A 24,880-nucleotide genomic window follows, 5' to 3' on the forward strand; every position below is an offset into this window, starting at 1 on the left:
TGGATGGAGCATCTGAGTCAATCAAACACTCACACCCAGTCAAAAGATCTGGGTTTAATCCATCACCGTTCTTTAGCCCACTCTGCCATCCCAGTTCAGACATGGCTATGTGCAAATCAGTCTGACCCTGTGCCTCATGGGAACAGTCCAGCCCAAACTGCCAAGCCATATCTTCCCTGGACCGGAAACAAGCTTCCGAGGATCGGTTTCTGGCATTCCAGCCGTCTTCAGCCCGGCTTGCTTGAATCCAGTGGCAAAGTGAGCAAGGAACTCACGTCTGAGCATACCCTGCCACACTTATGGCGGTAAAAGCGGTACAAAAGGGGGTGGTGATGGACGGAGCATCTGAATCAATCAAACACTCACACCCAGTCAAAAGATCTGGGTTTAATCCATCACCGTTCTTTAGCCCACTCTGCCACCCCAGTTCAGACAGATCTTTGTAATGAGGTGAATGTAAGACATTGTTCTGCATTCTGTCCATCAACTGTGTTTTTTGCAATTTTCACCCCGAGTGGACTTGGTATGCTCAGACGTGAGTCCCAGGCTCTCCACATCACTGGAGTCAAGCTATCCAGGCTGAAGATGGCTGATAGCCAGAAACCGGTCCTTGGATGCTTGATTCCGGTCTAGGAAAGACATGGCTTGGTAGTTCGGGATGGACTGTTCCCATGAGGCACAGGGTCAAGGCTGATTTGCATATAGCCATTGTCAGACCTAGGGTGGTGTGGAGTGCAAAAAAACAATAGATTTAGGTCCAGATCTTTGTACTGGGGTGAATGTAAGACATTGTTCTGCATTCTGTCCATCAACTGTGCTTTTTGCAATTTTCAGCCCGAATGGGCTGGGTATGCTCAGATGTGAGTCCCAGGGTCTCCACATCACTGGAGTCAAGCTATCCAGGCTGAAGAAGGCTGATAGCTAGAAACCGGTCCTTGGATGCTTGATTCCGGTCTAGGAAAGACATGGCTTGGTAGTTCGGGCTGGACTGTTCCTATGAGGCACAGGGTCAAGGCTGATTTGCATATAGCATTGTCTGACCTAGGGTGGTGTGGAGTGCAAAAAAACAATGGATTTAGGCCCAGATCTTTGTACTCGGGTGAATGTAAGACATTGTTCTGCATTCTGTCCATCAACTGTGTTTATTGCAATTGATGAATTAACAGCACTTTATCGCAGCCAAAGTCGTGATAACTTTACCACCCCATTCACAAGCTGGTGCTAACAGCCAACAGCACCATTTAACCAGCGATAGCAGCAGCAAAGAAACATCGCCACAGAGGACCCCTGCAACTATCTCTAATGAGATGTAGAGTAGGCGTTCCCGTGCCAAAAGCTGCAACAACACGACCCCTCAACATTCACAGCGACCAGCCAGATCGTCAATAAAACACAAAATACGCAAGAAGGCGCATTAGCAGCAGGAATCTAACACCTGCTCTGACCTGGTGTAAATTTGGACCACAGTCTGCCGCACAAAAAGGAGCACAGCCCAAAGCCACTTCTGAAGACAAACAGATGCCATGGAGCAACTGAACATGCATCACAGACACCCAAGACGGCCACAACACCCACGGACACCATGCCCAGGACCACCCCTCCCTGGCATCCCCCGACCAAAGACATGCCACATCAGCTACACCTAAGCATGTACGAAATAATCCGCCTGATGTCGCACAATCACAACTGGTGTCATGCATGTGTCGTCACATAAATGAGCATCACACATTCACTTTCGAAGCAACCAATGAAACGTTATTGATATGAACACTGAAATGAAATGAAGACACATGGCGGCTCCCCTTGACACAATCCGCAGTCATAGCCTGCAAGACAATAAACATGATGAGAATGTGTGTCCTGCACACATCAAAGGACAGAGAGAGAGAGGGGGGGGAGAGAGAGAGAAAAGAGAGGGAGAGAAGAGAGAAGATGAGAGGGGGAGAGAAAGAAGAAGAGAGGGGGAGAGAGAGAAAGAGAGAGAAGAAGAGAGGGGGATAGAGGGAGTAGAAGAGTGGGGGACAGAGCGAGAGAAGAAGAGAGGGGGAGAGAGAGAGAGAAGAAGAGAGGGAGAGAGAGAGAGAAGATGAGAGGGGGAGAGAAAGAAGAAGAAAGAGGGAGAGAGAGAGAGAGAAGAGAGGGGCAGAGAGAGAGTAGAAGAGAGGGTGACAGAGCGAGAGGAAGAGAGAGAGAGAGAAAGGGAAGATGAGAGGGGGAGAGAGAGAGAAGAAGAAGACGAGAGGGGGAGAGAGAGAGAGAGAAGAAGAGAGGGGGAGAGAGAAAAGAAGAGACGGGAAGAGAGAGAGTGCCGCCCCAGCGCACCCAGGCCACACTGCTCACTTGCTGCCACTGGCGTGTCTCCAACCACTTGCCAGTATGTATAAGAGTACACCAGGTCACACATCAGAGTCAGAGCCATCATCTGAAACAGAGTCCAGATACCTGACTGGCACTGTACACACACTTGCACAAGACAACATTGCCCGTCTGCCCATGCACACCCAGGCACAGGCACCCATGCCCCTCCTGGCGCCCATTGGGGTATGCCCACCATTGCAAACCCAGGCCTCACTGCTCACCTTCTGCCACCGGCATGTAGACATGATGTCCCACCACATGCCGCTGCAAGCCACAAGCCCAGGGTCCACAGACATGGCACCCACCACACCATGCAGGCCACTAGGTCTCATGTCTTGTGCTGGGTCTTGATTACTCCATGGCATAGGACATACCAGGGCACCAGGTCCCATTGCAGGCTACAAACACGCTCTGCCTAATGGGCGCCAATAACTCTGTGATCCCGAAAGCGAGGCCACGTGGTGGTAGGCCTGTGCAGCCCGCTGGCTCAACCTACACTGCGGTCCAGCAGGGCACACAAATCCTGAGCAGTCTGGACCGCCGGACAGGGCATCACCATTGGCTGCACACCCGCTCAGCAGCTTAAGGTGCTAATGACTAAGTTCACCCAAAGTCACCGTCCCCTGGCTGGGTGCCTGTGCCAGCTGCAATGCAGTGTGTGCCACAAACCCTGTTCAACCCCAGTCAGTGTCACAATGTGGTAGGCCCGTGCTGGCATCCAGGCCTCGGATCTGTCATACAGTGACCACTGGAAGAGGGGTATGTGACATCATCGGCCCATTATATTTGCTGGGTCACATGGCCTGTGACACCTGTTCTGGATGGGTGCTATGTGCGTGCAAACCTGCCCTTAGGAAGTGGCTGCGACATGCTGACAACTAGACCAGTGACCTGCACACCACCAGCGAGTACGCCTGTGATGGGTAGCAATGAGGAACTCCCCTCGGAGCGTTAGCGGAGTGGTCTGGCCTGCCGTATGCAAGAACAGCGCAGGTCTTGCAAAAATGACTCGTGGGCACTGGGTGTGGTTCAGTCAATGTCTGGACAAGGAAGTCGCTGATGCGTGTGTCCCTGTTGTGGTGTCCACGGGACCCGTTACACAAATTGCTATGTAGCACCCTCTGACTGGCATCCCACAGGATGAGCATCATTGACGCAAGGGAAATCACTATCCCAACATTCATCCACACATACATACATGAATTATGAAAGACATGACACAGCAGTGCGTCACTTGATGTTTATTGCACATCCAGTGCGGTTCTGCAGCTGGAGCGGTACAGGGCAATGCCGAGCACACTAAACAATATGGGCCCGTGGATGGCCAGCCAGAGTCCATCCTTCGATGACAAGTACTGTTCGCAGGCAGGTTGCTCCCCAAGCCACCAAAGATACCTCGTGTCCTGCTTCCTTCTGCCCGCTAGTTCCTGCCGTTTCCCGATTCTTTCCCACCGCTGCGTCCCTGCGGCCCGCCCCCCTGCTCCACATTGGCCACCCCGCTCCCACCTCCCAGTTGCTCCTCCCTCCCTATCCCCCTCTTAAGGGGGCCACGCAGTGGCGTAGGAGCAACCTTTGACCCTGCACGAAGGCAGGTCGCTCCACATGCCACCACACGGCCGCCAGCCGCCTCGTGTCCTGCTACCTGCCACCCGCTGGTTCCTGCCGTTTCCCGATCCTTTCCCACCGCTGCGTCCCTGTGGCCCCGCCCCCTGCTCTCCATTGGCCACCCTGCTCCCACCTCTCAGCTGCTCCTCCCTCTCTGTACCCCTCTTATGGAGGCCGCGCAGTGGCGGCACCCCTGATGCGCTTAAGGCGCACCAAAGGCAAGCCTGTCTGCGTCTGTCAGCGCCAGAACCCCTTGACCCCGTGACCGCCACAACACCAGACTCCGCTACAACGCCAGCACCCTCCACGCATTCAATGCCGGCCGAAACACCATCTGCTTCCAAGCGCCCTGAAACGGACTCACAGACCTTTCTCCAGCCACACCTGCAGCTTCACCTGTGACAGAACCACCAAATCCCCAAGGACTGGACCCAACCACCTCTGCTGCATACTCCTCAACACCCGCTCCGCACGCAAACACGTCGTCGATCTCTGGGATCTGCTCTACACCTCCTCCCCAGACGTGGCCTTCCTGACTGAGACCTGGTGGATCGACTCCTCGGTGCCCGCCATAGCCATCCTGGACGGCTACAAGATCACCCACAGGGATCGCGCCAACGGAATCGGAGGAGGAATATCCATCTCCCACAAGTCCACCCTCAAGGTCACCACCCACGCAGACGACACCCTCAACACCGCCAAACACCTGCACTTCCGGATCCACACCGACCCCAACACCACCCTCAGAGGAACACTCATCTACAGACCACCCGGACCCCAAGCTCAATTCAGCGACTCCATCGCTGACCTCGCCAGACCCAACGCATTCGCCTCCACGGACTACATTCTCCTCGGGGCCTGAATTTCCACCTCGAGAACAACAACGACGCCAACTACACCACCCTGATCGACTACCTCGCCAACCTCAGCCTCAGACAACTCGTCACCGCACTCACCCACGCCGCCGGTCACATGCTGGGCCCCATCTTCTCCACAGGCACCCACGTCGCCTTCAACCACACCACCAGACTCCACTGGACCGACCACCACTGCATCCATATCACCTTCAACAAACCAACTGATAAATGGATAGATGTTGCCTGATTACTGTGTTAAGTTAGCATGAGCTTTTTTTTATGAGTTTAAACGCCATTTTTCCTTTCTGCTGCTTTTTGCACACAACACACATCTGCTGCTTCAGCTTTGAGCCGAGTAAAATGTTTTCGGTTCATATGAGAATAATATGTTGTTACACTGATATCAGCCTTGCTTGGTGAGCTGTGTCTGTACAGTGAGTGCTGAAACCTTCAACGATATCTCAACACAGTAGTTGTAATGAGCACTGATCTTCGCACGTATCTGGACATAACATACATGCAGCAGCAGCCAAGTTCTGGCTTTAGGCACATTTTATATTGCTTTGCACAAGAGCATACCAACACACTTGATGGTGCTTCGCATGTAGAGGGCTGGTTGCTGAAGATGTGATCCCTTACCACTAGGATCTTGAGGTATGGGGCCGCTCTGCTAAAACCCACATGAAACCTTCTTAGATATAATATATTATACTAGCTGGGGAGGGTGAGAATTAGGTTTTGTTAAACCCTATTCATTTTAGCATAATACTATGCTTGCACCGTTTGTGTTCTATGGACTAATGACTATGCTGATTACTTTGTTTCTTATAATATGTTTGCTTGTATTAGCTAAGATACCGCGCTTGAGAGCACTGCATTAGCGAATAAACATTTCAAATATGCACGTGTCCTCTTTTACTCCTTGTTCTGGATTGAAATGATTGTATAACGAAAGAGTGTTCATGTGTTCCATGTTACCTGAGGGTTACTAAGTTCATGTTCTGCTTTGTCTAAGCATTGGAAGTTTATGATGACCAATGAGACACTGATTTCTAGTCTGGTAGGGGATTTTTGGGTACTAAGGTGAGTTTTGGGACATCCTAATTCGCTGAGGTTCCAAGCCTCTATGCACAGTTCTGTCTGAGCACTGAATCCCTGCGACATGGCGCCCAATCATTGGTGGTCTTATAGCGTGATACTTGAGTAGTGCATCATTCAGTCCTTAACACCTGCACTATTGTTTCCGGTTACCGGTGGTGTCGGACTAACCTACCTATTTTAGTATAGGTCTTTTCAAGCTTGAATCTTTCTAAACGGTTTCCTTGAATTGCTACCCAGTTGTGCTACAAAGTTGACTTTGTAACTTTATTTTTTCCTTTCTGTGTCACTATGGTGGAGATTCCGCAGCATAGTCGCATTGCGATGCACAATCATTTGTAAAATTATAATGTTCCCGTGGATGGCATGGCAGTGATTATGGTGGTGAATGCAGAGGTGGCTTACCCTTACGAAATATTTTATTTGAGGGTGACCTTCCCCGCTGTGGACGGAACTTCAGGTGTCTTCCATACGTACACTCCCACTGCTGTGCCGAAGGAGTATACTCCGTATAGGGCACAAGAAATTCCTATTGATACTTGGCAGCACCCCGTTTGGTTTAATGGCGCCCTACCCCATTCATTATCAGCTCCGAGGTTAGGTCCTTTGTCCATTCCAGGCGCGACTTGGCCTGTCTTGGCTGGATTTACACCTCATCCTCAGCACCGGGCATGTCCCGTGGCTGAGATCAGACGGCTACATGAAGTCGCAATTAGCGTAATTAGGTCGTTAGTGCAATACATCACCCGCAATCTCCCGGGCGGGGCCCCGGGTGGTGCGGCGCTTCCTGCCGGACAGGGCGGAATGAAGCTCAGTCCCGTTATGGTCAATGGTGTGATGGGCAAGCGTCCTCAAGCACAGGATGACTTTCCTTTCCGGCTTGCCGAGAAGTTTGATCAGCTGGAAGCTGTATTTCTTAGCACGTCTCCTGGTGAGAAACACAGGATACTGACAATTAGCTTACCGAAGGACTTGACCCCAGAAATCGGTAACTGTGAGACCTGGGGTAAAAAATTTGCGGCGGTCTATGTGAGGTGTTACGGCACTCTGTCTATGACTGTCCTGCAGACGGTCCTTAAACGCGTTCAGGATGACCACGGACCGGACGCTGCGGTTGAATTGGGCATGCGCCTCTGTGGCTCCTTTGATGTGGTTTCCGATCTCATACTTGCTAATGTCAAAGGGGATGCGGTGAACTTTCAGGTTGCCAACGCTTTGCTGGCGGTTCCCGATGCCGATAAACCCCGACAGTTGGCGAAAATTATTGTGGCGGCTTATAAAACCGAGGGCCGCAATAGTAGGGGCCTCAAGCCTTTTTCTACTAAAGAGAAAAAACAACCCCAAGGGCAGAAGTCGGAAAGCGATGAACAGCCCAAGTCCAAAAAACAAAATTGGCCTAGAAAACAGAAACAGGGAAAACAACAGCAATAGCAGAAACAGGAGTCTCGTCCTGTGTCTCCATTGCCTGCGCCCACAGAACGTGTTTATGACTTGCGCGATCGCGCGATGATAAAATCACCTGCTTGTTTTCAGGGTTCTGACCAACGCTCTCCTCGTTCTTTTCAGGATACATCGGCCCTTTTGACCGGTGGTGGAGGAGGCGGCAGGGGTCGGGGTGGCCAACAAGGACGTGACCAGCCCCGCCCGAAAGACGCCAAAGTCAAGCAGGACACCGAAGAGACCCCAGTTTCAGAAAAAGAAAGTCGCTGCTTTAACAGCACACAGATATGCCACAGATAGTGAGAACGCAGCTTCGGAATCAGACATGGGCTCTGACCTTGCTGGACCGCGCAGCGGAGATTACAATAGTGCGAGAGGCCCTGCGTCCACTACTGAAGGTGACAGCAACTGACCGTTATGTTGTTGTTGAGACAGCTGACACTAGAGTAGCTCCCCCTGACAGGTTCTATGAAATTGTCTTATTCATTGAGGGTGACATTCAACGCACTATAGAAGGGGTGTTTTGGGAGAATCTTATGACTACATATGACATTTTGTTAGCGGAGGCTGACTGGCCCCCACCTTTTGTGCTTGCAGCCCCGAGAGGGGAGGAGGTAATCCTCCCTAGTTTTGCGCACACAGTCTTGAAGGAGCATGTGCTGAATTTTGCAGAAAAGTGGGCTAAGGCCCTTGTGCCGGCTCTGTACCGTACTCACTGTGGATGGGATACATTTTTATTCACCACGAGATTCCCTTACGGTCTATGCCTCAGCCTCAACCTCAATATCCCTTGAAGCGTGAAGAAAGGGCTTCCGTTGTGGAAATCCTTGAACAATTGGAATATCAGGGTGTTATTGAAACTTGCGTGTCACTAATGAAAAACCCTCTTTTTACTGTAACCAAGCCTGACGATTCATATCGTTTGGTATTGGATTACCCGCATTTAAACTCGCATTGCCGTACCTGTGCAGTACAGAATAATCACGGCTCTGCTTTAGTGGATAGTCTCGTGCGTAAGCAGTTTAAAACCACGCTTGACATTTCCAACGGTTTTTATGCCCGCCATTTGGATGGTCTTAGTTCCCAATGGACCTCCTTTACTTGCGACTGTGCCCAAAAACATTTTAAACGTTTGCCAATGAGCTACGAAATAGTCCTGGAGTGTTTGCTGCCTGCACGGTCTCTCTCTTAGAGAGAGATGACCCAGATGCTTGTTCATATGTGGATGACATTTATCTCACGGATGATGAACTGTGGGAACATCTGTGTCGAGTTGACCGCCTAATTTGTAGCTTTGCCGACTTCGGATACAAATTCAACTTTGCTAAATCCCACATTGCAGAGTACACAGTGTTGTTCCTGGGCTACAAGCTCAACAATGAAGGACGAGGATTGGCTCCTCACTTCTTGGAGAAATGCGCACAATTGTGCGCCCGACAACTCTGAAAATATTACAGTCTTTGCAGGGCTTTTTGAATTTTGGGAGGACATACATTCCAGATTATGCCCAGTGTATCAAGCCTTTGTATGCTTTGATACAACCAAATTTTACAAAATCTAACTGGCTGCCTGAGCGCTCGGCTATACTGCAATCTTTGCAGGCTGATCTGCTTGCTTCTAAATACTTATTGACTCATGATAATCACACCAACCTGGTGATAAGAATCATCCCTGGGACGGTGAGTTTCACGTACCTTACTTTTAATGAGGGAGATACAGTACCTATTGCTTACAAGTCACATTTGTACACTTCGGCTGAAATGCGATTTTCCACTGTGGAGAAAGTTTTGACGGCTGTGCAGGTGGCGATTCTTAAGGAACGCCCTCTGTCACAGGGAAAACGCATGTTGGTTGTTACCCCGTGTCCTGCTTTGGAGGCAGTTACGAAAGCCAGTGTACCGAATTCTAAAGCTTTGCACCCTCGGTGGATACAATGTGCTGCGTCATTGACGTCTCCGGATGTCACCTTCATTTTTGACACCTCCTTACGGTTGCAGGAGTTTTTGCAATATGAGTTTGTTCATCCTGCACCTTTGGCTATGCGGCCTTTGGAAGATTTCCATTGCATCATATACACTGATGGTTCGGCGCAGGTTGCGCATGGTTCTAAACACTCCTACGTTTCCGCATGCGCCATTGTGGTAGGTGCCATGGTGAACGATGAGTTCAAGTCCAGAGTCGTGCACACGCAGACTCTAGGGGACTGCACCGCACAATTAGCAGAGCTCCGTGCTCTGATGCTTGCATTGGAGTACGCTGATCCTAGTGTGACAACACGAATCGTAAGTGATTCTTACTACTGTGTCCAGTCTTACAATGAAAACTTGTTCTTTTGTATTCAGAATGATTTTCGTGATTCCAAGTGTAGCAAAATAAAACATAAAATGATCTGGGTCTGAGTGGCTGAGCTTAAAGAGCAGTTGCCACTTGTGTTTGTAATTCATACTCTCGGTCACCAGCGCGTGGGAGTCAACGCTGTTGGCAACTCGCTTGCCGATGAAGCAGCGAAATCAGCGGCATCGACATATTTGGTTGCAGCAGTCACACGGTCCGAAAGTAAGATTAATAATGATATCTTGGCGGCTGTTGCTGCCACTGAGAAGGGAGATAAATATCCTATGGGGTTCCCTTCGAAGTACACATACCACTTAAGTCCTGATAAGGTTCCTTATGTGAAAATTCCGGGAGTTGGGGAGAGGTTGATTCCCAACTCTGATCGCAGACATACAATGATCACAGCGGCCCATGAAGGGGTTGCGTTTGCGCATGCGGGCGTTTCTGCTACTGTGTCTCAGTTACAACAACGTTTTTGGTGGTGGGGACTGTACAAACAGACGCGTGACTATGTCCTTCAATGTGACATTTGCCAGCAGATTAAGCCTTCAACTGCTAAGCGTCCACCCCAAACACAGTTGTTCATTTCTAATAAACCGTTTGGTTGTGTTTATTTAGATCACTGCAGTCCTTTTTCTTCTGATACTGCATACAAGTACATCTTAGTAGCAGTTGATTAATGCACACGCTTTGTTTGGGTCTGGCCTCATCGCAGCGCTGATTCACGGACTGTCATCAGGGATTTGCGTCTCTTTGTAGGGATTTTTGCCTGTGGTACCTTCCATCCGGATCAGGGTCCTGCTCTTGCCTCTAAGGCGTATAGGAATGCCATGATTTCGATGGGGGGGCGAAGTCAAGTTTTCGTCTCCATACCGACCTGAGGGTAATAGTGTTGTGGAACGAATGAACCGTGACTTAAAGCAATCACTGACAGCTCAAGTTATAGGCACTGGCAGAAACTGGTTGGCCCATCTTAAAAGCGTGCAGCGTGCCCTTAATAATCTCCCTAGAAGGTCTCTGGGTGGGCGGACCCCATACGAAATGCTCTTTGGTATCAAGATGTATGTCCCGGACCTCGACCGTCTAGAAGCGGTCGGTTCAGCTGTCTCCTTTGACGTAGATGAACATTGCAATGTTTTACAGACTCTACAAGAGACCAGAGACAGTCTTGCAAAGGAACACTTGCCCTCCACCTCGGATGATGCCTTGCATATCCCGGTAGTTGGCTGGCTACCCCAAGTTGGAGAACTGGTTCGGGAGAAGATCGATAACAAAAAGGAATTTGGTCCCTCATACCGTGCTCCGGTTCCCGTGCTTGGAGTGAAGGGCACAGGAACAGTCACTTTACCACCACTTCCAGGTTGTAAAGAGAACAGGTATATCTCCATTGACAATGTCACAATACACAGAGTGGCTGATTCTTCTTAGCGTGACACCGGCGGTCTCATGTCCTTCGATGGTGAGAAATTCTGTTTTGGCCACTGCTTCGGATTGTGCACCGGAGGTGGTCCCCGAGATGCCTGCAGTTTCCAGTCCTTTTTTGAGTGCTTTGCCTGGTGCTTACCTTGATGATACAGAGTACACCTATCCACCTGACTTGTCGATGCCTGATTTGCAAACTCGTTTAGCCACAGAATCTAGATTTTCATTTGACACTGTTTCGCGTACATCGGGAAAGCCCACCCGCTGAGAGCCTATGCGACTTTGTTTAAAAAACATTTTTTAATACCCCCTTGGACTTACATTTGGCTGGGGCTTTTAGTTCTCTACCTTTTTATGTCAATTGGTTTTGTGTTTTATTTTTTCCGATTTGTCAATGGACATTATGTTGAGGAGAGAACATGCATTAGATATCTGAATGGAACTTTAGCTCCCCACTCCTCATCACATTCAGCACACAGATTGAAGAGAGACTTGGCCTTTGTTAACATCACCGTCCTGGATGGAATAGTCTGGGATGCAGTTAAATTTCAAATCCATGGCCCAACTGAAGTTGTTAATGTTCCTATTGTACTTAGAGTTAATATGGGGGATGTGGCTCAACAAAATATACGTTCTGATGATTGGGAGGTCCAGGCCGTAGAGGCTTTGTTTGCTGATTTGAAATATTATGCTGCCTTTGATGCTGAAGATTTATATTTAGAATCTGCTAATTATGATGATTTGTTTTGTTACCAACATTTTGGCAATCACTACTTGCACAAAACTAATTCTAGGAGGAGTACTGTGAATTATACCCAGTGGGAACATTGCCCAGCTCCTTTAAGATGCAGCTCAGACACATTTTTGAAAAAGTATACATATTTTACTGATTTTAATCAGTCCAATCGCGCTTCATTTTATTTTAAAATGACAGACACATTTATTTATTTATTTATTTACTGGCTTGTATAGCGCTGGTATCGACTCCCATGGGAGCATCTCCGCGCTTTTGACATCTGCCACAGTGCGATTGGGAGAACGTGAGCTGTCTAGGAGCTGAAAAGGAAGGTCTTTAGCATCTTCCTAAAAGGAAGGTATTCTGTGCAAAGCCTTAAGGAGTTAGGAAGGCTGTTCCAAAGAGACGGTCCAGCTATTGAGAGAGCTTTACTGCCCTGTCTTGCCTTCCTTGCCCTAGGCACTACTAGAAGGCCTTGTTCGCTCGAGCGAAGAGGGCGGGAGGGCTGATAGGGGACAAATTTGGTGGCCAGGTATGTCGGACCCATACCATTGAGACTCTTATGTATGGTACAGCATACCTTAAATTTAGCCCTCTGTCTGATGGGTAGCCAATGAAGCTTTTCCAGTAGGGGCTTAGAAGGGGAGCGAGGGGGCGCATTTAGGACTAGCCGGGCAGCCGTATTCTGGACTACCTGCAGTCTTGCCATGACTCCCTCATTGGCAGCTAGCAACAGGCCGTTACAATAGTCAAGTCGACTTATGACTAGTGCCTGTACCAATGTTCTTCTGCTGGCATCTGGCAGGAGGGGGAAGATTTTGCGTAGCATACCAATTATGTGGAGGCAGGATCCCACCACCTGGTTGGCGTGTTGCTTGAGGGAAAGTTCCTGGTCCAGCCGGACCCCCAGATTTTTTACAGATGGTTTCGGTTCTGGTACTGGGCCAAGGTCTTGTGGCCACCAGTCCGGAGTCCAGAGTTGTTTTACCCCCCCAAACAACATGACTTCAGTCTTTCCAACATTGCATTGTAAAAAGTTGGAAGACATCCAGTGTGCTACCGCTTTCATTCCCAAGGAGAAGGAGTTCCTGACTTCGGGTGTTAAGGTTTTAAAGGGAAAGAGGAGTTGAGTATCATCAGCATAGGATATAGGAACAAATCCATATGCTCTCAAGATGTTAGCCAGGGGTGCCACATATATGTTGAAAAGGGTTGGGCTCAAGCATGAGCCCTGTGGCACCCCCTTGGTGATCTCAACTTCCTCTGACCGAAAATTGCCCATGATTACCTGTTGGGTCCGATTGGTTAGGAAACTCCTTACCCATTCGAGGGCTTCATCTTTTAGGCCGATGTTTTCCAGCCTGGTCAATTCCAAAGGTAGACTTACCGATACTAAGTTACTGTATTCGAAGTCCTTTCTAGACCAACTGGCTGTTGGTGGCTATGAGTTGTGGAAGGAAACTATTGACCTTAAATCAGTTTGGGGTTCTAAAAGTTGGCAGGTACAAGGCACTGAGGCTTTGCACCGTGCATGTCTCATCCCAAATCATATGTTGTTTTTGAATTCTACTATCTCACAGACAACATGCTTTGGATTGGCTACTTCTAAAAAATTAAATTCTCCTTCCTTCCCAGATTCAGAGGAATATTCGGGTTGGGAAAATTCAACTACATTTTCAATTATGGAATTGAAAAACCCATTTGCAAAATTCATCCTTTAACATTTCCAGTTTGAATCCCAAGGATTGGTTAATGTGGCACAGAAGTGCTGACTCATGCCAGCATCGTTTTTTGGGCCTAGCTGAGGGTTTTACACAAGTCAGAGTAGATCCCCGTTTTGAGAGTGACCATTCTGTTACCACTTATTCTGTAGGCAAATTATGTCAGAATTGGCTCAAGCACTCTACATAGGCGTCAGTTAAATTGCATTTATCTAGACTGACGGACGAGGTTGACTTAAATGATTTCATAAAGGGCCCGGCTAACGGTAGATCTAAAAGATGGATCTATGCCATTTATAATGAACTCTGGAAAACATCTCAGATTGAAGCGGCTACATGCCTTAGAGCTATAGACCAGGCTAATTTAGAGAAAGTGCTTGCAGTTGTGGACAACAGGATTAATACCCTTTCTTCCCGAATTTACACATTGGATAATATTGTTTCTTCTCTTGTTGAAATTGTACATGATGAGGTGTCTGTTTTGTAACACGGTCAAAATCAATTGCGTTCTGTTATGCAGTTTGCGTGGACTTTACAGACGCTGAAAAATAGTAAAGTGCCTAGGACCTGACACTTGGGACCATCCACGCCGGTACTGTGAGACGATCGAGGGAACTTTTCCAGGTTCATGATTTTGGAACCTACAAACGACTGTGGGAGGAGGAAGCGACACGACTTCCCTTACCAGAAAATTAAAGCACCGGAGTGTGGGACGCCACTAATAGGGGATTCCACATTATCCTTATCGTGAGGTTTCTTGAAGACTTTTGATCTATCTGAAAATCAATACACCCGTACTCAATACCACGGAACCAACAAGACAATTAGGAAACTCAACCTTCAGGAATAAGAGATATAAACTCTGTTTACGTATTTGGAGGATCCGGGCGTGCGCCACCGGTGTTAACTTTTAGTCTCCCTGAAGAAACTCCCTGGTAGGGAGTGAAACGCGTTGGCTAATTTGGTTGTAAATTGCACTGTGAAAACTTTTAAAAGAATGAATAATAACGAATAAAGAACTTTTCTATATACACAGTGACATCTTTTTCTGGACTTCTTTCTTGTTCACCCCCAGAGAAAACCAAACAAAGTACCTTGATCTGGAAAGCTCAGCAACGCTAATTAGCAGCTGACGTCGGGGTTTGCGGCACAAAACTTTACAAACTTTTTAGAACTGGGTTCTAGGTGCGGCATCGTAGGGTCTGCTGCTACAATATTAGTGCTTATGCCTTGGACCTGTGTTAATGTCACATCTCTGTTTGCACCTTTTAATTTGACTGAAAAACAACATTTGCTTTCCATGAGAGATGCTTCTTTTTCAATGTTACACATTGAGCGTTTGGAGTCTTTGCCCTTTTCAGTTGCAGACGCCACGGCTGCAAAGTGGCTAATCCATGGATTGATTACTTTACCTTTCGCGCTTTTTCAGTTTTCAAATTGCATGAAGTATTTTGCCATAGGCAGATACGAGCGGCTCGGTACCTCCTACATACATGAAGCCTGGTCGCTCCCTTTTACTTATAGAAGCCTTAGGGACGGGAAAGAGGTATATCTGAATGGAGATGAGTGTACAGAAACACCAGATCACTCATTGATGTGTAGGCACATCCAATTGCATTGTTCATGTAACCAGAACCGCCCTAATTTAGCATGTGTTTTAAAAGGTACACTGGTGCCTGCTATAGTCCTGACTTTTACCTTATTGGTTAACGGGAGTTATTTACCTTTAAACAAAGAGGATTGTTGTGGGTTATTGAAGGGCATAGCTTACGTTGTAACAGTCAGTGAGCGTGTAGTTTGCTGAAAGAATGTGCTTTATCCACCCCCGCATGGGAACCTGGATGTTTCCATCTGGCCGAGAATTCCGGCCTTGAAGTCAGAGTTCAATAAGATGAGCAGAATAAGAGTCTTATTGTCACAAAAAGAAGTTGCCCTGACATCTGCTCGTGAAACATTTGTTCTTCACCTAGCTAACACCCGCACAGAAGTGCATGCCTTATTAAATACTGACCTTCCTTTACATTTTGGTGAGCTGATTCACACAATCTTTAACGCATCCTCCACTTCGGGGCTGGCTCATTTTTTTAAAGTAGTAAGCGGTGGTTTAGTGACTTCTTTCCAGAAAATATTTGGAGTCATCCCTGCTTTCCTTCACTCAATATTCTCCGGTCTATTTGGTGGACTTCCTGTTTTGCTGGCACTGGCTGCTAGTTTTTTGTTACTATTTTGTTTATTGCAAAATGGATGTCCGTCCTGTCTTCGCAAACGAGCGGGAGCAGTTAGCACTGTTTCGCAACAGGATGCTTGAATACTATGGTGTGCTACCACTTGCCACTTTGAGTGCATCATATGGATTATCGTTTCGATTTTCCTATTTCACCTGTGTCCAGCCTGTATTTCATTGCCTGAGCTGTGATTTCATGTGGGCCCTGGATTTTTGTCTCTGCAATTTGGTGTCTCCTGAAGTGGATTATGATCATCTCATGAGTCCTTAGTTGCTCATGAATTGCTGACAGTGGGATTATGGCCTTTGCAACGATACGAGTTCTGGGTCGTTGGAATATATTTGCAGCGGCGCAAGGTTTCTTGGCACACAGCTTCATTGAGAACCCACCGAGTTGTTCTCTGATGGTACTAGAGACTCCGGTAATTGGAGAGCATGTATGTTCTTTCTCTCTATTAAATTGGATGGCTGAGTTATTTTTGGATGATAACAGTGACTTCCTTTTGGAAACGGTTGCTGCTTTTTTCGCCTACTCAGTTTTAGGTTGACTCCTATTAAAGCCATTGATGTCATGATTTTTTCTTCTCTCGAAATTTTTCCGAACTTTTATGGACATTTTTATAAAAAACAGACCTATTGGCTTTACTAACAGTGGACATTACAATGTCATGCTGGTGAGATTTTGGATTTTTATGCGGACAACATTTCTTTTCCTCACCTACTCGATTGCGAACTGAGCGTTTTATTGAACTCTGCTTTCATCAATTGAGTCCCTTTTCTTATCTTATCTTATCTTAACTGATACGTGCTCCGATCAAGGGAGGGTGATATATGGATAGCTGTAGCCTGATTACTGTGTTAAGTTAGCATGAGCTTTTTATGAGTTTAAACACCATTTTTCCTTTCTGCTGCTTTTTGCACACGACACACATCTGCTGCTTTAGCTTTGAGCCTAGTAAAATGTTTTCGGTTCATACGAGAATAATATGTTGTTACACTGATATCAGCCTTGCTTGGCGAGCTGTGTCTGTACAGTGAGTGCTGAAACCTTCAAGGATATCTCAACACAGTAGTTGTTATGAGCACTGATCTTCGCACTTCTCTAGACATAACATACATGCAGCTGCAGCCAAGTTCTGGCTTTAGGCGCGTTTTATATTGCTTTGCACAAGAGCATACCAACACACTTGATGGTGCTTCGCAAGCAGAGAGCTGGTTGCTGATGATGTGATCCCTTACCACTAGGATCTTGAGGTATGGGGCCGCTCTGCTAAAACCCACAAGAGTCCTTCTTAGATATAATACAATATACTAGCTAGGGAGGGTGAGAATTAGGTTTTGTTAAACCCTATTAATTTTAGCATAATACTATGCTTGCACCATTTGTGTTCTATGGACTAGTGACTATGCTGATTACTTTGTTTCTTATAATATGTTTGCTTGTATTAGCTAAGATACTGCGCTTGAGAGCACTGCATTAGTGAATAAACATTTCAAATATGCACGTGTCCTATTTTACTCCTTGTTCTGGATTGAAATGATTGTATAACGAAAGAGTGTTCATGTGTTCCACGTTACCTGAGGTGTACTAAGTTCATGTTCTGGTTTGTCTAAGCATTGGGAGTTTATGATGACCTATGAGACACTGATTGCTAGTCTGGTAGGGGATTTTTGGGTACTAAGGTAAGTTTTGGGAAATCCTAATTCACTGAGGTTCCAAGCCTCTATGCACAGTTCTGCCTGAGCACGGAATCCCTGTGACACAACCACGTACCACCGCACCCAACAGCTACCTCGCTGCTACTGGAGCAAAGTCACCGAAGACCAGCTGATCACCACCCTTGCCCAAAACCCCCCCACCGACCCTACCAACCCAGACATCGCAGCCCACACCCTCAGACAGTGGATTGACGACTGCGCCAACACCCTCGCCCCACTCAAGAAATCCTCCAACAACCATGCCAGCAAGAGAGCCATCTGCTTCACCTTTGAGCTGCAGGCCTCCAAACGCGCATGCCGGAAACTGGAGAAGATATGGCTCCACGAATGCACTCCTGACCACCACGCAGCCCACAAGGATGCTGCCCGCAGACATCACCACCTCATCAGATTAGCCAAGAGATCCTCCTTCAAAGACAGCCTGTACAAAAGTGCACACAACAGTAAAGAGCTCTTCAGCATCGTAAAGGAACTCTCCAACCCCAGCACCAACACCAACGACATACCGCCCTCACAAGAACTGTGCGACTCATTAGCCATCTTCTTCCACTGCAAGATCGCTGACAACCATGACAGCGTCAACACCATGATCGTCCTGACTAAGCCAGACCCCACCTCCCCTGTGAACACCACCAGCACCAACCGCCTGACCTCCTGGTCCAACGTCAACAACGACGAGACACGCAAGGCCATGAACTCCATCCTCTCAGATCTCTGTCAGACCAGTGCCCACACCACGTATTCAACAAAGCAGACGCTGCCATCACACCTCAACAACATCTCCTTCGAAACAGCGACATTCCCGGAAAGCTGGAAACACGCCGAAATTAAAGGCCTCCTCAAGAAGCCCAAGGCGGAACTCAAGGACCTCAAGAACATCCGGCCCATCTCCCTGCTCCAGTTGTCAGCGAAGGTCATTGAGAAAATCATCAACCTTCAACTGGCCTGCCACCTGGAAGACAACAACATCTTAGACCCCTCCCAGTCCAGATTCAGACGCAACCACAGCACCAAGATAGCCCTCATTGCAGCCACAGACGACATCAGGTGCCAACTAGACAACTGCGAAACATCAGCCCTCATCCTCCTGGACCTGTCAGCCGCCTTCGACACGGTCTGCCATCGTACTCTAAAGACACGCCTCCTAGAAGCCGGAATCCAAGAGAACGCCCTTGACTGGACCACATCCTTCCTCTCCGGCAGAACCCAGAGCGTCCTCCTCCCGCCCTTCCAATCCGAGGCCACCAACATCATCTGCAGCATCCCCCAGGGCTCATCCCTCAGCCCAACACTGTTCAACGTCCACATGCCCCCCTCGCATAAGTGGCCCACCAGCATGACCTCAACATCATCTCCTACGCCGGCGACTCCCAGCTCATCCTCTCCCTCACCAAGGACCCACACACTACCACAACCAACCTCCACTTGGGAATGAAGGCAGTCGACTGGATGAGGAACAGCGGTCTGAAGCTGAACTCGAACAAAACAGAGGTATTCATCTTCAGACCCACCCCCTCAGCCTGGGACGACTCCTGGTAGCCGACCACACTGGGAACAGCAAAGACACCCACCGACCATGCATGCAACCTGGGATACATCCTGGAGTCCTCCCTCTCCATGTCTAAACAGGTCTGCGCCGTCTCCTCCTCCTGCTACAACACCCTCTGCATGCTCCACAGGATCTACAAGTGGATCCCGACCGAACCAAGAAGAACGGTGACACAGGCCCTCGTCAGCAGCAGACTGGACTACGGCAACGCACTATACGCAGGAATCCCAGCCAAACATCTACAGTGACTACAATGCATCCAAAACGCCTCCGCCCGACTGATCGTCAATGTCCCCTGCCGCTGCCACATCACCCCCCACCTGAGAGACCTACACCTCCTCCCCGTTGACAAGAGGATCACCTTCAATCTCCTCACCCACGCACACAAAGCACTCCACAAAGCCACACCAGCCTACCTTAACAGCAAACTCAGCTTCTACACCCCCACCCGCCAGCTCCGTTCTGCCAGCCTCGCTTTTGCTGCTGTCCCCCTCATCTAACGAAGAACCTCTGGTGGCAGATCCTTCTCCTACCTCACCGCCAAGACCTGGAACACCCTCCCTACCCACCTACGGCAGACCCAGGACCTGCTCACCTTCAGAAGATTCCTCAAAACCTGGCTCTTCGAGCAGTAGTGGCACCCCCTCCCCTCAGCCCCTTGAGACCCTCACGGGTGAGTAGCGCGCTTTACAAGTACTTTGATTGATTGATTGATTGATTGATTGAAGAGGAAGGGTACAGTCAGCAGACTGGTCCTGTGTCATTGATCATCAAACAGGATGTGGCAGTCCATGTCGTTGTCCAAGGTGAGTGCTCCTAAGTGAATTGGGGGTCAGTGGAAGGTCATGAGGCCATGTGCGGGACCAAGCAGAAACAGGCCAGGTGGCGGAAATTAATGCTACTGGGAAATTAATGCTACTGAGTCCTTCTGTTCACAGGCACATCCAAGCCCTCGTCCCAGCATGAGTGCTCTGCCCCACCTGTGGGTGTTGCTGTTCCAGCTGCGGCACTGTGTGCCAAAAACACATCAGGGGCCGGAGGTGGATTGTCGCGCACTTTGTCCCACTGACAAATCAGATGCCGGAGCGGTTAGGCCTGCCGCACTGGGAGGCAGAGACACAGCAGGGGGCAGAGATGTGGATGGTGTGGGGGCAGCAGCATTCATCGTCTCCATGCCTTGTGGCAGCAATGTCATAATGAGGATCTGCAGGGCATGGTAGATCCCAGCTATATTCCGATGAAGTGCAGCAGTGGTTGCCAGCTTTTCCGCCTCCATCCGCACCATGTCATCCATGAGCCTCTGCATGTGTGCCAGCCCACGGCTGGTATCGCTGGAGCCACTCTGAGGGCACAGCTGTTCTTCTATCCACGTCATGACTCCAGCCTTGTCAGTCAGGGCTCGTATGAGACAATGGAGCGGGCCTACACACCCAAGGATGGCGTCAAGTTTGGTTGCCATGATGCCGAACCCCACCTGCTCTGCGGTCTCCCTCTGGCACTCCAGCACACGGCGTTGGAAGGTGATGCGTTGTTCCTGGGGGTCTGTTGGAAGTGCCGGGCTGTGGGTGCCTCCTGCTGGGTGCTTTGGGTAGTGAGTGGGGTTTCCTCAATGTAGCTGGGCTGCCCTCATCCTAGAGGTGAGTGGTGGATGAGGTCAATGATGTCTTGGATGGTGTGGGTGTCGATGTTCCTCCTCCTCATCATCAGTGGAGAGTGGCTGGGACTGCTCTACAGGATGTGTTGACAGTGCCCCTGCGATGTGAAGGGGAGATGGTGTATTACAATGTGTTCACATGTATGTAGCCGCATGGTTACAAATTGACATTCAGACAACATGGCATTGCGCATTGTGACAGACTGTAGATTTGGGCGAGGACCCAGAGTCATTGTGGGTGGGCACTGTGCACTGCTTGATTGTGCATGTGTGCCATTGTTCACATCTCCACCTGTCCCCCAGTACCTGGTGGTCACTCACCCTGTTGCTGTTGTGTTGTGTCCTGTCAAGCAGTGTCCAATTCCCCAACTCAGGCCACAGTCTCCACACTGAAGCCTGTCAAAACCAGCTCTTCTATGTCATCCAGCTCAAGCTGTGGCGCTGGGACCCCAACTCCAGTCTGCGTTGCTGCCTTCAGGTTGTCAGAGAGTTTCTCCTTGGTCCTCCGCTTGATGTCATTCCATCGCCTCTTGCCCTAGTCCATTGTCCTCTTGTGCTCTCCGAAGGCATTCACCTTGTCCATGATGTCCCGCCATATTCCATTTTTGGTGCCCAATGACACGTTGGAGGTGAAGAACAGTTGTTGATGGTGTTCCATCACCTCCGTGACTATGATCCTGTTCTCCTCCGGACTGAACTTTGTCTTCCTGTTCTTCTTGTCCTTGCCCTTCCCTATCCCTGAGGTCCCAGGCTGGTTGTCCAGGGTGCTTGTGGGGTTGCCCTCATCCACTGCGCCAGCTCCGGCTGCCTCCATGGTGCTTGGGTGTTGGTCAGTTTGTGTTTATGGGTGTTTTTTCTACTTTTATGGTGATTTTTCATGCCTGCCAGTGTGTGTTGCAGGCCTGGTGCTGGTTATCGCTGATTTCCTCATCCCGCTTTGGCCCATCACAGGTTCTTTGGTGCTGTGGTTTGTGTTTTTGTCTCCATCGAGGTGGTTGTAGCGCGGACATTGTCCACGGTTTTGCCAGACTATCGCATGCTACCGCCTTGTTGTGAATTCCATGTTGACACAGGGTTATTTTCCTGTGATGGGCTGCGATGTTGAAAGCTTCATCACGCTACTCTTGAGGAAGTTATCACACATTCTTGTGAATATACCCCCTAGTCTTTTAGACACCTCAATGTCTCAAACCATCACACAATCAGACATCAGACACTGACACAAGGAGCAATAATGACTTAATATCTCAGAGGTAACTGTGCTGCAAGCGGTCTTATTGTGATCAATGCCCCAAGATTGTTCTTAGAGGACAAGCCATCCAGGAAAGACTGGTGCCTGATAGCATGGTGCGGTTATGGAAAACAAGGGTACCCCATAAGTTAAACCTGGGGTTGAAATATTTTTTAGAAAAAACAGTGGTTTCTGGTGGCCTAAAAAGGTCCTAATATAGTAAGGTATAACTATGTTACTTGAATCAATCTTGGGAGAAAGGCTTTTTTGTAGGGTAACATATAAATGAATACTTTATTTTGTTTTTTGAAGACATATGTTTCAGGTGCTCACATTGGTGACAAAGTGTTTAGGGTGAATGAGTGAATTTTTTTTTAAATAAAGCTATATACAGAATGTCACAAACAAGGATGTATTACACAGAATTATATACAGTGAAGTGGGGGAATTTCCTTGATTGGGTCGACGGCGTTTCGATCTAGCCAATTTTAGATCAACATCAGGACATGGTTAGTTTTCTTAAAATGATGGCCGAATTTAATTTCCATCAGAGTTGATAGTCCGATTGCTCAGTCGGTGGATTTGTATCAGGTATTGTCAAGATTAGACAATTATTTATCTTAGTCTAGCATTTAAATTCTCTTGCCTTTGCGTCACAATCAATAGTATTGTGGTACTGTATGATGTAAGGCAGCTGGGGTAGTTTTCAGTTCGTGATGATTGGATCAATTATTCGTACATCGTCCCAGCGGGAGTGGATCACCGCGGTCCGCGGTTCAGATGTGTCTGCCTCGCTGCTCTGGCATTCTGTTTTATCTTATGTCTCACCACATTTTCACGTCACTAGTTTCATGCACTGCTTCATAGTTGTCACCACACGTCCATATCCTTCCTGGATACTCCGGATTACTAACATTGTACAACCTATAGTAAAATCACTTTGGTCATGGTTGTAACATCTCTTTACTCCGGTGTGAAGGATCCCAAATGATGACAAGGGCGGTACCAGTTTCCACTATCAGAAGATACCTCCCCTTACAGTAGTTATATTGTATTTCACATATACTTTTCACTTGGATTGTTGGTCACTTACTTAGCTGTCATTCCCCATGTGTTATGACCCACAGCTATTTTGCGTTTTTGAACAGTGATTTCATGGCCACATTCGATGTAGAACCCTTGTACACATGCATACCACAGGATCAAACATTCTGTACAGTGGAAGCGTTACTTGACAACACAGAACTGGACACCATTACGCCTGTATCTTTCATCATGAGATGTGCAACCGTGGTGATTAACCCTTTCCGTGCTGATGACGGAACCGCTCAATCATCAGCCACAGTGGCGCTGTGCTGATGACGGAGCGGTTCCGTCATGGCCCGCCCGACGCGACTGCGCGGCGCGGATTCCGCGCCTGCGCTGGGCCTTCTATTGAGTGGGCAGGGCCATGACGGAACCGCTCCATCATGAGCACAGCTCAACAGCGGCAGGTGACGGAGCGGTTCCGTCACCAGCATGTGCGTGCCGCGCGGCCCCCCGCCCCTTTAGCGCTGCGGCGGAATAGCCGCCGCAGCGAAGGTGTTAAGGAAAACTTTTTCCAATTCGAGAAGATCCTGGATCTATAGACATCTGACACTTCGATGGGCAGCACATTCACTTCTAGCTTGGCGAATCTGTACGTTCACTCCATAGAAGCTGAAATCATTATTACCTCCCACAACTCCTTCCACTCCAATATCCGTCTACGGAAACGGTACATAGATGATATCCTTGTGATATGGAGAGGTACTGTTGAAGACATTAAGCTTTTGCATCAATTGCTTAACTTTTGTAATGAGCTCTTGAAATTTACATGTGAATATAGCAAAAAGAAACTTCCCTTTCTAGACCTCCTGATTTATACCACTAAGGGGACCCTCTGCACAGAACTGTATAAAAACATATGCCAAAAAATGAGTTCCTCTAATACTAAAGCTATCACCCCAAAGCTTTATAAGAGAATTTGCCTTTTGGACAATGCTTGAGGATTTGTCATAAATACACTGACATAGCCAAATACAAAAGGCATGCTTCAACGCTGGCTGGACAACTTCTAGATCGACAATACCCTCACTCTCTCATTGGGAGTTGTTGGATTTGGCCCTTTTTGCAGGGTCATCCCTGAACTTTTTGCCTTCCTCCTATATTTTTTCTGCCCTGTTGTTGGCTATTTTATGACTCTGGGCACTTTACCACTGCTGATCAGTGCTAAAGTGCATATGCTCTCTACTGTAAATTGATGCATTGGTTAGTGGTTCCATGATTGGATGTTTGGTTTACTGTCAGACCCTAGTACAGTGCACTGAATGTACGCAGGGCGTGTAAATCCGAATGCTGCTAGTGGGCTTGCAGCACTGGTTGTGCCACCCACAGAATCAGCCTTGTTAAAAGTGTCTAAGGTCTGCCATTGCAGAGCCTGCGTGCAGTCTGGTACTGCAATGCTGACTGGGCTAGCACACCCACTTACCAGTCCCTAAACCTTCTCTTTACTTCATATTAGTCACCCCTATGGTAGCCCCAAGGGCAGGGTGCATTGTAAGTATAAGGTAGGACAAGCCCTGATGTGTGTGGCATATCCTAATAGTGAATTACAGCCATTTTCGTTTTTCACTATTGCAAGGCTACCTGTTCTCCATAGGCCAGAATGGGCTGCTGGATTGCTACATGTTTATAATCCTAGCAGACTCAGAGAACATGGTCGAAATTCGAGTTTAGTATCCCTGGACTCAGACTAATAAAATCTTTTAGTAAGATTTATTTTAATATTCTGTGTTTGCAAATACCACTTTTAGAAAGTAGGTATTTGCTTTCCTAACCATTTGAGCCTGCCTCTGCGAGGTTGTGTATTCCTTGTCTGGGTTTGTGTGTGACTGGGCTGGGGATTTCCAGG

This window comes from Lissotriton vulgaris, chromosome 6, assembly GCF_964263255.1.
Source record: "Lissotriton vulgaris chromosome 6, aLisVul1.2, whole genome shotgun sequence".
Taxonomy (NCBI): Eukaryota; Metazoa; Chordata; class Amphibia; order Caudata; family Salamandridae; genus Lissotriton; species Lissotriton vulgaris.